The sequence below is a fragment of the Pinus tabuliformis genome, chromosome 3_2 (genome assembly GCF_031772625.1).
Source record: "Pinus tabuliformis cultivar Carrire ecotype Pingquan chromosome 3_2, CPIR1, whole genome shotgun sequence".
NCBI lineage: Eukaryota > Viridiplantae > Streptophyta > Pinopsida > Pinales > Pinaceae > Pinus > Pinus tabuliformis.
Window position 1 is genome coordinate 1,001,443,989 of NC_142302.1, and position 13,470 is coordinate 1,001,457,458.

The 13,470-nt window shown below is 29.4% G+C and overlaps 1 long non-coding RNA gene across 1 annotated transcript; it reads left to right on the forward strand.

Moving 5' to 3' along the window:
- The first annotated feature begins 1,179 nt into the window (after positions 1-1,179).
- Positions 1,180-4,943, forward strand: LOC149183986 (uncharacterized). Its single transcript, XR_016257733.1, has 4 exons — positions 1,180-1,214; positions 1,729-1,808; positions 4,588-4,756; positions 4,870-4,943. It is a non-coding gene; the product is annotated as an uncharacterized LOC149183986 (long non-coding RNA).
- The last annotated feature ends 8,527 nt before the right edge of the window (positions 4,944-13,470 follow it).

A 13,470-nucleotide genomic window follows, 5' to 3' on the forward strand; every position in this document is an offset into this window, starting at 1 on the left:
TTTTCACCATTAGAAAGAAGACAATCCTGGTGTAAATCTCAAAATTATAAGTTGCAAAGTTAGTGGTATCATTGGATGTCGCTTATCTTCTAAGATGCTTCATGCTTGTGAAACTCTGCGAAATTGGGACAAAGAATACTAGTTGTCTGTATACTTCAGATCTCTCGTAATTTCCCCGTTGGACTATCTGAGCCTCTTTACTCTTAACTCTTGTCATTAGGTTGGTATTTCGAGATGACTGTCATTTCTCTTGCAACTCTTTAAAATGGTCTTTGGAGCTTTTCAAGAATCTAAGAAAATTGGACTTATCAGTAGGCTATACAATATCTTATAAGTCGGGCTCACTAGGCTCAAATGGTGATTAAGGCTCCATTCCCCTGTTGCTCGGATCCTCCCCTGCCACAGAGTACGGTGGATAGTATTAGCAGAGGAAACGAAAGAAAATCTGGGTCTCTAACCATTATCTCTGCTTCAGTTATGGTAAATTTCTCTGATTGGATTGTAACTTTGATACAAGTATGCTGGAAACAAGGTTTAAAGTAAATTTCTGTAAATGCTAGACCACGATCTAAATTGCATGGTCGTTTGGCCCTGCGAAGCTGAAGGGCTATCTGGAAGTAACTTATGCCAATTTTCTGTTTCCATTGTTCAGTTTGGAATCTTTGGACTACAAGGATTGAAATTTGCTATCACTCTGTTCCTTCATAAAATGAGAAAGTGGATTGCTTATTTTTTCCTTTGACAGGTCATCCTGGTTTTAGAGTAAGCTAACATGTTAATCTGTTCACTCTGTTCCTTCATAAAATGAAAAAGTGGGTCGCTTAGTTTTTTCTTTGACAGGTCATCCTGGTTTTAGAGCAAGCTAACTTTTTAATCTCTCTTTTACAGGAATACTGCTGCCCGTTTATTGAGCTTCACACAGTGGCTTAGCAAGGGATTTCACCTGCCATACAAAAAGCTTGCATTTAGTATGGAGTTACTGCAAATGAATGAAACCATAGAGAGGCATTGGTTCTGAGTACTGCCAATAGTATTCATCAAAAACCTCAGGAGAAAGAACGAAGAACTTAGAAAACAGTATGGCATTCTGGGACCTTCTAACTGTGGCATCCATGCCAGTTGTGAAGATTCTTCTGATAAGTGGTCTTGAAGCCGTTCTGTCAACTCATTATGTTGGCATGCTTACTGAAGCTTGTCTAAAACATATGAATAAGGTAAAGGATTGCGGCTTCTGAGATATCCAATATTCATATTACATTTTTACATACATATTAAAATGGAATTGTGTGCTGTAAATGAGAACTGTCATCAAGTCTATGGTATTGCTAGTCGTAAAAGGTCGTATATTTTGTAAATTGTAACCTTCTGCATAAACATACTGAAGGATAGCTATTACCATGGTATACACGAACTTCTAATGCTTGCTGGCTTTGCTTCTTTCTAGTTTGCCAGCTACTTCTTATCAAGATGTAGCCTTGCATGTTCTAACATAATACGGTTAGGAGTACAGAATTATTTAGTGAGAGTAGTTGGAATAATTAACATGTGAAAGTAAACAATAATAAATAAACAGAAAATATGATAGGTACTTGTGCCCATAGGATACAAGTACAATCAAGGGGAAAAGGTTGTCTACACTGTAATTCTGTTCATTCAAGATCAGAGTAGTGGCCTATGAAGGTTTTTACTTAAATAATCATAGGCTTTTTTGTTTGTGCTTCTCAACAGGTCATTTTTGTCGTATTTACACCAGCACTTATGTTCGCAAGCCTGGCACAATCAGTGACATTCGAAGATCTCATTTCCTGGTATCTATTTTTTTTAACTACCAGCTAATTTGGTTGCAAGCAGGGCCTTTTATGTTCATAGATTGTTTGGGATATCCATAAAATTTATATTTGCAACTAGACTGGGATTGACAATCTTTTGACATGAATTTTGCATAACATTTGTAATTATGAAGTTTTTTTTTGTTAGATAACAGAAAAACTTTGATGATATCTAGAACCATTGTTAAACTATAAAGGCCTTGAATACTTGTTAGGGATGCAAGGTTCCTTAAATGCTTAAATAGCCTAGTGTTTAGAGTTCAATATAAAAATGAACTATCAGGAAAAGCATCTGAATAGGTCGAGAGTATATTCATGAAAATTACATGACAACCACACATTAGTGTCATCCATGCAGGATTTAAAACAATTAACAAAAAAATACAATGGGTCATTTAAAGAAAAAATAAACTTTCATTGAAATTAGAGAGCACTGGTCATAGAACTCAATGGCATTGGAAAATATATTTAAAATGATATGGAAAGTTTTTTCAATTTTCAAAACAAAATGTACATGGGTTTTGGATAGAGGGTGATCGGGTGCTTTATTAAAGCACTCCTTGATGTGAAGTCACTTCCCTGCCCCTTTCATATAAAGGTGCTGATCTCGACTCTGCATTTTATTTTTATGAGGCCTACCTCCTTTTTCTTTTACACCGACTCATCAGAAATTGCCATTGTCATATAAAGATGCTCGTCTTGACTCTGCATTTTATTTGTACTAGGCCTATTGCCTCTGTTTTTTTTCTATTGACTGAGTACAAGGGCCATGAATTCCATTACGGATCCTACACATTCGGACGTACTACATACCCAAGGGCCAAGCCCTTCCGATGTACTCCTTTAGGGTTGCCATTTCATAGTCCTCTGGTAGCCTGTGGTGATTTTACCACAAATGGCTTGGGTTTGCTTCTCGATCCTACACATTCGGACTTACTACATACTCAAGGGCCAAGCCCTTCCGATGTTCTCCTTTAGGGTTGCCATTTCACAGTCCCCTGGTAGCCTGTGGTGAAGACACTGAATGTTGTGTTTACCCGCAAGCCTTAGTAATACAAAACCTTTACCATTATTTGCATATGTTTTTAGGATTTATTTGAATCATAGGTTTAATCTATGAATTTTGTAAATTATAAGTGCTATGGGGTTTTTCTGTTCTTCCAACACCCTAATGCCTAGGTGACTTGGGAATCTAATATCGGTCAAGGTTTTGATATCTTGTTAAATTGTAGGTCTTAATAAATTTCCAAACCTGTAGGTCTTAGTAAATTTCCAAATCTTTATTATTATTTTGAGTAGGAAGTTAGTCTCATTAAATTCTAAAATATTTTTAAAATTTGCAAAGCTATCCTCTAAATATTACACAGACTTAACCATAAATATCTATTTATGGAATTTTGATCTAAAATTGGAAAGTTCCACTGACATTAATAAAGTGCACATTTAAAAATTTATTTTAATATTTTGTTTTTAAAAAAATACACTCTTATAAATTATTCAATAATTTCTAATTAAATAGTTTTATGTGATTGTACCCTTCGAACATGAATATTTGTTTCAGAGTGAAATGTGGTGGATAAACAAGTACCCATATATGAAATGGACGCGTTATATAATACGTGTCATGTTGCATGTCGTTCGAATACTAAAGCTTATCCAATAGAACATAGTTGAAAATTTTCATATTAATTATCAAAAGTATGAAATTATCTATTAATTACTACACATTTTAAATCACAAAAATAGTTTTTCCTTTCTTATGTGTGGAGAGGATTACAACACCTCCATATCAATTACCACAAATATCATATCACAAAGATAAATTTATATATATATATATATATATATATATATATATATATATATATATTTCTTTTCTCTTACAAAATTAAATTATTTCTATGTCTATATATATATATATATATATTTCTTTTCTCTTACAAAATTAAATTATTTCTATGTTAAAAGGTAAACCTTTCTTTTCAAATGCATATTTCAAAATTCTTCCTTCCTTTTATTTAATTAATCCATTTCCATAGTAATCATCACAAATATCATTTTCTTCTTACAAAATTAAATTATTTCTATGTTAAAAGGTAAACCTTTCTTTTCAAATGCAAATTTCAAAATTCTTCCTTCCTTTTATTTAATTAATCCATTTCCATAATAATCATCACAAATATCATTTTCTTCTTTATACATCTGAATTATTTCCATAATAATCATCACATAAATAAACTTTTCATTTTTATTTATGTATAGAAAATTAAACCATTTCCATGTTAATCGTCACAAATATCATACTACAAAAATAAACCTTTTATTTTTTCTAATATCATATCACAAATCAAATTAATAAACCTCAAAAAATTCTTTTAAAATGAAATTATTCATTATTTACTTTTTATTAATAATTTAAAACACATTAAAACAAATAATAATATCAATTTTTTTTGTTTAAATGTTATTTAGAAAAAAATTCAATTTCATTATACACCGTCATAAATTTGTTATCATAAAATTTAATATTAAAAATATTTTTAACAATTTTCATTACTTAAATTATAAATCAAAATTAATCATTTAAGTTTTTTCTAATTTATAATAATTTACATCATTCAAATTATATTATATATTAATTATAAATCTAAAATATATTTTTTTTTAAGTTTATATATTTATATTTGGAGAATTTATATCTTAATTTATATCTATATATATATACATCATTGTCTCAATGGAGCACATCATGTTGCAGATTGTTCGGAATAGAATAGAGATATCAACCAGTGAAAAGGGTGATCCCAGAGTATAAGGTAGTTAATTATCTGGTAGGAAAAATGAGTTCGGATGACGCTCCCATGTCAGAAGAAGCTCAAATGAAGCTCAAACGTGGAGCCATGAAAGGAGGGCTCAGCACCGCAGAGGTTTGTATTGCATTTGGTATTATTTTACCTATGTTTCTGTTTATTGTTAACTGTACAATTTGCTTAAATTTTTTGCATGCTATTAAACAGATGTGATCCAATCTTATTGCCAGGTCTAAAGACTGGGCAATAAATGTTATTCAGACGTATGTCTCTTGCAATGGGCATGAGCCAGAGCAACATCAGGTAATAACCATTTAAAATATTTTAACAATCTTGAAATATATGTTTTACTTCGAACTGAAATTTTTGTAACTAATTACACATTGAATTTGCAACGCCATCCAAGTAGCAAGATCTTTCAAGGAAGATAGCAAGTTTGTTCGGCGAAGGCAGATTGAAGATTTGTTGTTCGGTTTGTTCGGATTAGTTTAGCGAAACAGAATGGGTCTTCAGAGGTTAGTTGCTTTTCCTTTCTCCAAACCTGCACTTTTTGCATATTTTTATCATAAATTACATTTGGTATCTGTGGACAGCAGCAAGGTTGTCCTTATTTCAACATATTCTTAAATGGTAACTCAAGAATATCTCTTGCTCTTGGTTTAAACAATCAATTATCAGATGTCATTCCTGTGCATCAAAAGGTAACTCGTTAGTTAATCATTGTATCCGTCTTGATATGCATATTCTTTTTCACTGAAAGTAAAGCTTTTTCAGTGTAGCTTTAAGATATTAATGTTCGGAAGCTACTTCATGCCAAAAACTTATATATAGGACTTCCGATATAATATAGCGTTTATGTTTTTCAATTTCCATATATATATATTTCCATTTTCGACGTTGTGTACACACAAACTGTACCAATGGTAATGTCTCATACTGTTGATTTGACATCGGCAACTTGCTAATTTTTCGGTTATATAGGCAGGGACTACCGGCTGCATGCTAATGGCAAACATTAAACACTATATTGTGCCTTTTCATGGTTGTTATACCATTATAAACATACAGACATTAGAAAAATATTCGATTTTCAAAGTACCCATGATAATTATCTTAAGACCTCTACTTATTTAACTTCTAATTAAAAATTTTAAATGCTTGATACTTACTTTTAATTCAAAATTAACTAATCATAACTGATAATTATTAATCTATAATTCTCAATACCTAATATTTAAACCTAATATTTAAATCTTTAATTGTGTAATCTTAAACCTATTAATCTCGTAATATCTAATATACTTTATTTATAACGACTAATCCATTAATCCTAAACCAATTACTTACTTGTAAAAGCCATATCAAACAGCTACTAACATGCTTTTCTATTTCTGGATGGATTTTAGTTTATATTATAGAGTTACGAGAGTATATGTTATTGGATTACCATGATATGTGGAGAGAAGGACGAGTTCAAGTTTTTATTATACAATTGTGTTGGAAATGCCTCTCGCTTATATATATTGATGATGAATGATTCAACTAATATTTTAGTAATTATATATTGTTTTTAATTTTTTTTTTTCAAATTCATTTTTTTTCAAAAAAAAAAAATTATATTATTAAAATAAAAATGTAATTTAACATTTTTATAAATGATATTTCAAAAATTAATAAAATTAGAAAATTATTTTAGATTTTAATACATATATATGGACAAATTTTTTCTCTAGTTAGTATTACATTTAACTATGATCAGCCTAAAAACAATTGAACCAACAACCATTTGTTAGTCATGGCTAGCCCAAAAACATGACTAAATAACTCACTAGAAAATGCTATATTGTTACTTCTAAGTTCAAAGAAAAATTGTGGTGTGAGAAAGATTTAGCGTCTAAAAGAAAATTAAGTTATTATAAGAAGGTCATCAACCCCACCCTTGAAGATCAAAAGTATCTCTCTATTCTAACTAGCTCAAAAAAGAAAATTAATATAGCAAAGATTAGAACGAATTCTCATGAGCTCCATAGTGAGACTGGCCGCTGGGTAGTTCCTAAAACGCCATGGATGGAAAGGATCTGCCATATTTGTGAGAATAAGAGCATCGAGGATGAAAACCACTTCCTCTTAGAGTGCCCTGCATACAACCACATTAGATCTCAATTTCACAACCTTTGCTACAATACTGACCTTTCTAGCCTTTTACAATGCCAAAATTATAGTGAACTCGGGAGGCTTCTCTCCAAGCTTTTTGAGCATCGGAATAAAATCTTAAATCAAAATAAATAATTTGTCTTTTTAGGTCCGATAGATCATTATTTGGTCTCAGTGGACGTTAACAACCATCATCATCATCATCATCATAAAACATGATATATGGGATATGTATGATTCTAGATTTGATCTTTAATCCATATAAGTTTTTATTATTACTAATGAAATACAATTATAGTTAGCTTGTGACTTGTACTATATCATCACTACAATGTGTATTAGGCATTAGATCTTGCCTAAAGCATAAGCGGGGAATGTGAAAGGATGGCGTGGAATGATGAAAAATCTTTGAGAGGTTGTATTTAAGATCTATAGATTTTTATTTCAGGGAAAAAACTGTATTATTTCTTTGATATAAACAAGAATTTTACTTTTAATTAAAACTCACCCCTATATTTTTTAATTTAAAAATTTATGGTATGTTCAAATGTACATGAATAAGGAATACCTATAGACATTGATATGATTATTAAGGATGGAATCTATGGATGTGGGGAAGTATCTTTTGGTTTATTTATAAAGAAATTTTTTGGGAAATAAAACACAGATTGTATTTAAACAAATTTAAAGAGAGATTTGTTTGGATATATATTGTTGTATTGTCAATTTATCAATTTTCTTTATTTAATTATATCATATTCTTATGTGAAATATTAAAGAATATGATAAACTCTATAGTCACTCAAGGTTGAAAAAAACAAAATATAATTATGTTAAAAAATAGCATGTCCATAGCCTCGACAATCTTACTTGCTATAAAAATCTTACTCGCTATAAAAGGAAAACAACAATTACAATAGTACAAACCTCATAGATAAGGAAAAGTTCCTTTTATTGAGAAATCCATAGGGAAGATTATTAGTGTTTCTTTAATTTTATTTCTCTTTAACATGGAGGTTTCTTGGGATTTATTTTTATTATTTTTTGCAGTCTTTCTTTCGTATTTGGTAAGCCTGTGGAGCTCTTGATACCTTTAATAGGACAAGAGTAAAGATGTGGCCGGTGCTTTAAACATGTATTTTAAGCAAATTCGTAAAACAGATTTTCCGCTTAATAAGCACATGGGTATTATCTGCTGCATAATAATAATAATTTCTTGCCTTCAAAATATTATAAATAAATAAAATACAATAAGCTTATCTTATTTAAAATAATTGTTTTTCCTTCTTTATACTAGTTCTCTAACCATTACCATTCATGAATTATTTTTAGGTTTGTGATTTGTACATGGAGATGTCGAGCATGTACAAATCTAACCTGGAAAAGGTAATTCATTTTTAGGTTTGTGATTTGTACATGGAGGTGTCGAGCATGTACAAATCTAACATGGAAAAGGTAATCTTCTCAGGTAAAAATAGCAAATATACTCTGTACCATAGTGATTTTGTGGTAGGAATAAATTGTTACATTCCTTGTAATTTAAATAGGGATGGATTTATGTTATATTGAGGATATTGTAAGTCTATATTGCGGTAACGAGGTAGGTTACATTTCGAATCCAATATCTGATATATGATATATCAGTCATTTCTGTCAAATGTAAGTACGCATTATTCAGGTTAGAGGCCGCACAATAATTCCATGTTGTTTCTAAGGTTACATTATTCAGGTTACTGGCCGCACAATAATTCCCTGTTGTTTCTAAGGTTGTTTTGAATGGCAAACATTAAACACTATATTGTCTCGCAATAATTGCCTGCCCGATCATGGGGTTACCATGCCTTTTCATGGTTTTAGTATATGTTAGATTGTTGTTATAACATTATAAACATACAGACATTTGAAAAATATTCGATTTATTCGATTTTCAAAGTACTCATGATAATTATCTAAAGATCTCTACTCATTTAACTTCTAATTAAAAATTTTAAATTCTTGATACTTCATTTTTAATTCAAAATTAACTAATCATTACTGATAACTTATTAATCTATAATTCTCAATACCTAATATTTAAATCTTTAATTGTGTAATCTTAAACATATTAATCTCATAATATCTAATATACTTTATTTCGAACGACTAATCCATTAATCCTAAACCAATTACTTACTTTAAAGGCCATATTAAACACCTAATAGCATGTTTTTCTATTTGTGGACGGATTTTAGTTTCTATTAGAAAGTTACGAGAGTATTTATTATTGGATTACCAAGATATGTTAGAAATGCCTGCTTATCTATCTATATATATAGATGATAAACGATTGGACTAATATTTTATATATATATATACATATATTTCAAATTTTTTTATATCATTCATAAATAGATATATTTTTTTATATATTTCAATATTTTATAAAAATGTAAATTAATATTTTTATAAATGGTCTTTCGAGAATTAATAAGATTAGTGAAATTAATTATATATATATATATATATATATGCAATTTTTTTTATGAGTTAGTATTACAATCAGCCAAAAAATAATTGGCAATCAATTGTTGGTCATGGCTAGCCCAAAAACATGACTAAATAACTCACTAAAAAATGCTATATAAATATAAACATGATGTTTATATGGGATATGTATGATTCTAGATTTGATCTTTAATCCATGTATGTTTTTATTATAGCTAATGAAACAGAAATATAGTTTGCTTGTGACTTGTACTACATGTTCAGTACAATGTGTACCAGGCCTTAGATCTTGCGTAAGCGTAAGAGGGGAATGTGAAATGATGGCATGGAATGTGAAATGATGAAAAATCCTTGGGAATTTGTATTCAATCCCTATATATTTTTGTTTAAGGGAAAAAAGTATTATTTCTTCCATATAAAGAAGAATTTTACCTTTTATTAAAACCCACCACCATATTCTTCAATTTAAAAGTTTAAGGTATTAGCTCAATCAATTGTCATTCTTTGTGTTGCGGGTTTGTCTAAGTGCTATTAGGCATTATGTTCAAATATACATGAATAAGGAACACCTATAGACATTCATATGATTATTAAGGATGTCATCCATGAATGCGGGGAGGTATCCTTTGGTTTACCCATAAAGCTTTTTTAGGGAAATAAAACTGTACTTAAGCAAGTTTAAAGAGGGGTTTGTTTGGATATATATTGTTGTGTTGTCAATTTTCCTTCTCTAATTTATATCATATTATTATGTGATATATTGAAGAATATGGTAAACTCTATAGTCACACAAGATTGAAAAAAAACAAAATATAGCTATGTTAAAAACTAACATGTCCATAGCCTAGACAAACTTAGTCACCATAAAAGGAAAAGAGAAATTTCAATAGTACAAACCTTGTAGATAAGGAAAAGTTAATTTTGTTTAGAAATCCTTAGGGAAGCTTATTAGGGGTTCCTTAATTTTATTTCTCTTTAACATGGTGGTTTCTTGTGATTTCTTATTACTTCTTCTATTATTATGTTCTTATCATCAAGACGATTGCCGAAATAATGAAGATAACAAAGACAACAAATGACAACAGAGATAGGCACCCACCCAAGGGAAAACCAAAAAAAAAATTATCTTCCTATAGAATCACCTTCAAAGGAGACTTCCAATACCCAAGACTTTGAAAAAAAACTTCCCAAGATCCAGTTCATCATCAATACATACATTCTTCAATATCAAGAAGACAACATCCTTCAAAGCAAGAGTTTCATCCTTTGAACAATGTGTGGAGCCTTTTGGACTTGTGGAAACCTTAGAGACCATATGGATCTTGCATGTGTGAGTCTGAATAGAGTGTATACATCCCTCCTTCATTGAGCTTTCTTCCTCTCTTGCAAGGCCCACACATTTTCTTTATTCTTTTCATATCAAACCATGATATATGTGAGTGTTATATATCTCAATGTGGTCGATGTCATTTCTTTATATGGTCTTCTCATAGGCAAGAATGGGCCTCTCTAGGTTGACTTGATGAAGGTTGAATAGGTTGTATACATCCCTCCTACATTGAAATTTCTTCCTTTCTTCCAAGGCCCACATTATTTTTTCTTATTCTTTGCATATCAAACCCTGATATATGTGAGTGTTGTATATCTCAATGTGGTCAAAATCATTTCTTTATATAGTCTTCTCATAGGCTAGAATGGGCCTCTCTAGGTTGACTTTGGAAAGGTTGACGAACTTTATTTTTGGGTCTTTTAGATTATTTTAATCAACAAAATAATATCTTATTTCTTGATGCGCAATAGGGTATATTACATCATGACAAAAACTTTCACTCAAGACTAAAACCCTAGAGAATTCAATGGGTACTTTGACATAGTGACCAATGACCATAAGCATGAAATTCATGTTTAAATATAAAATTTTTCTTTTACAAAAATATTTTTCTTTTTCTTGTTTTAAAGAATACAAAAAAATTACATCATGACATGATGCAAATATGAATTATGAAAACCAACACTAGTTACTCTTTCAACACCTTTAAAAACTAAATTCATAACAATTGAATCCTCAAACTAAATAGACTAAATTATAATATGGCATCATTTATTTAAATAATTATTTGCAAAAATAGCGTTTCTAAATTTCATAATAAATTTTCGTTTTATTCATTTTCTAAATGATGTTAATATAGATCAAGCATCTTTCAAAATTTTCTCATGTCTTGAATATTGATACAATGATGTGAGATAAATCAAGAATCCATGTAACCAACTTAAAATACTATAAAAATAAGGTGCATTAATGTCTTTTCTATGCTAATTGCTACTTGAAACAATTACTCAAGCATCCTAACAATTTGTGTAATCTATTCTTAATTAGATATTTCTCATTATAGGGAAGTTTATTCCTTGTCATTTAAATTAGAAATTATATTTTAGGATAAATTTCATAAAGGAATGTAATTTAAATTGGTTAATGCTAAATTAATGGGGATCAATAGGAAAATCAATTCTTATAGTATTGCTTTGGTAGGAACTAATAAATTGAGATGTGAAGTGGATACATTAATTTCTTTCTTAAGCATAAGGACTTGTATAAATTTTGGCGACAATAACCATAAGAAACTCTACGCATTTACAATTTTATGAGGAAAACATAAATAATAGTGGGAAGTAACTCCGGTAAGTACATTTATTTAAATCTTATTCCAATCCATTTTTTTATGCAAATACTAGCTTAAATTATAGTGGGAAGTAATTGACAGGTAATATGTTATTTACTTGAGTATGGGCTATCTTTATTAGTCTTCTCTAAGGAATTTATTATTGACCATAATTAGTTTAGCATTGACCAATGCAAGTTGTAATGATTAACTTTGGAATTTATTTATTTTTTTGGATGTAATTGCAATATTTAAACCATTATTTTTAAATATTTGTGCAATGATTTTTCATTGTTAACCTTCATAGGAAAAGAATCTAGAATTAAAATACTTGAAAATGGATCATACTCAAGTAAATAATCTATCTACCATCACCACCCACCACAATTTAAGGAATTATTGACATAAAAAATGAATAGGAACACGATGGAAATAAATATACCTACTAGGAGTTACCATTATTTATGTTTTCTTTTACACTTTAACATGTAGGAGTAAAAATTTAAATGTGCAAAATTAGAAATGGTTACTACCAACCAAAAATTTATGTAAGTCTATATCTTTAACTACACAATTAATAGACAAAATCTTCTTTTATTTAAACATAAACAAATTTATTTGTTTTATATAATTTTTTTAACAATATAAATAATAATAATATTTTGTTCTATTATTTAATAGAACATGACAAACAAGATAATCTCCCATCATTCACTTGTTCACTGACTCCTATTTTGCCTTACAAGAGTTGATAGAGAGATGACCCTTTTTAAAGTCTCTTTAATTTCAATATTCACTTTGTAAGTCAGCTTCATTTTTAGTTTTTAAGCTTGAACATGAAAGGATGAAAGGATAGCATACACAAAGTATAAGAGTCTAAATATAGAACAAATGTGAACAATTGTATTAGGTCCATTACAAAATACGGCATTTACACATGTAAGTGTAAAATATAAATTCCATTTTTATTTATTTATATAAAATATAAATTAGACATTAGTTTTTGTTTGCATTATATAAAAATGTTTTATATGTCATTTCCAATGTGATTCAGGGTTTAATGGCTCACCTATAATATTAATTTGCATAATTAAATTTAATATATTTTTTAAGCAAAATTATAGAAAGATCTTTCTCTATGTTTTTTTTCCTTCTTAAAGGTGATTTTCCTCTCTATTAATAATTATATCCATTAAATAGTTAATGTAGGTTGCATCCATTACATATTGTTTTAGATAGTTTAAAGGTAATTAATGAGACTTTACAGTATTGCAAAGTAGTGAAATTTGTGCATTCAAAAACATTGAAAGGCTTCAAATTCATGGTTATTATTCTTAAATCATATTTTTTTACTAGATTATGTGTTTATATTCATAATATCATGTTTTTATGGAATAGAGAAATTCTTATTTTTTTATTCCATGTTCTTTTTTAGATTTCCATATTCTTGTAGGGTGGAAATTGTCTTCCGTGTTAGGAGGGGTGCATATAAATGAAGGGTTCATAGATATGATTTACAATTCAATCTGTGGA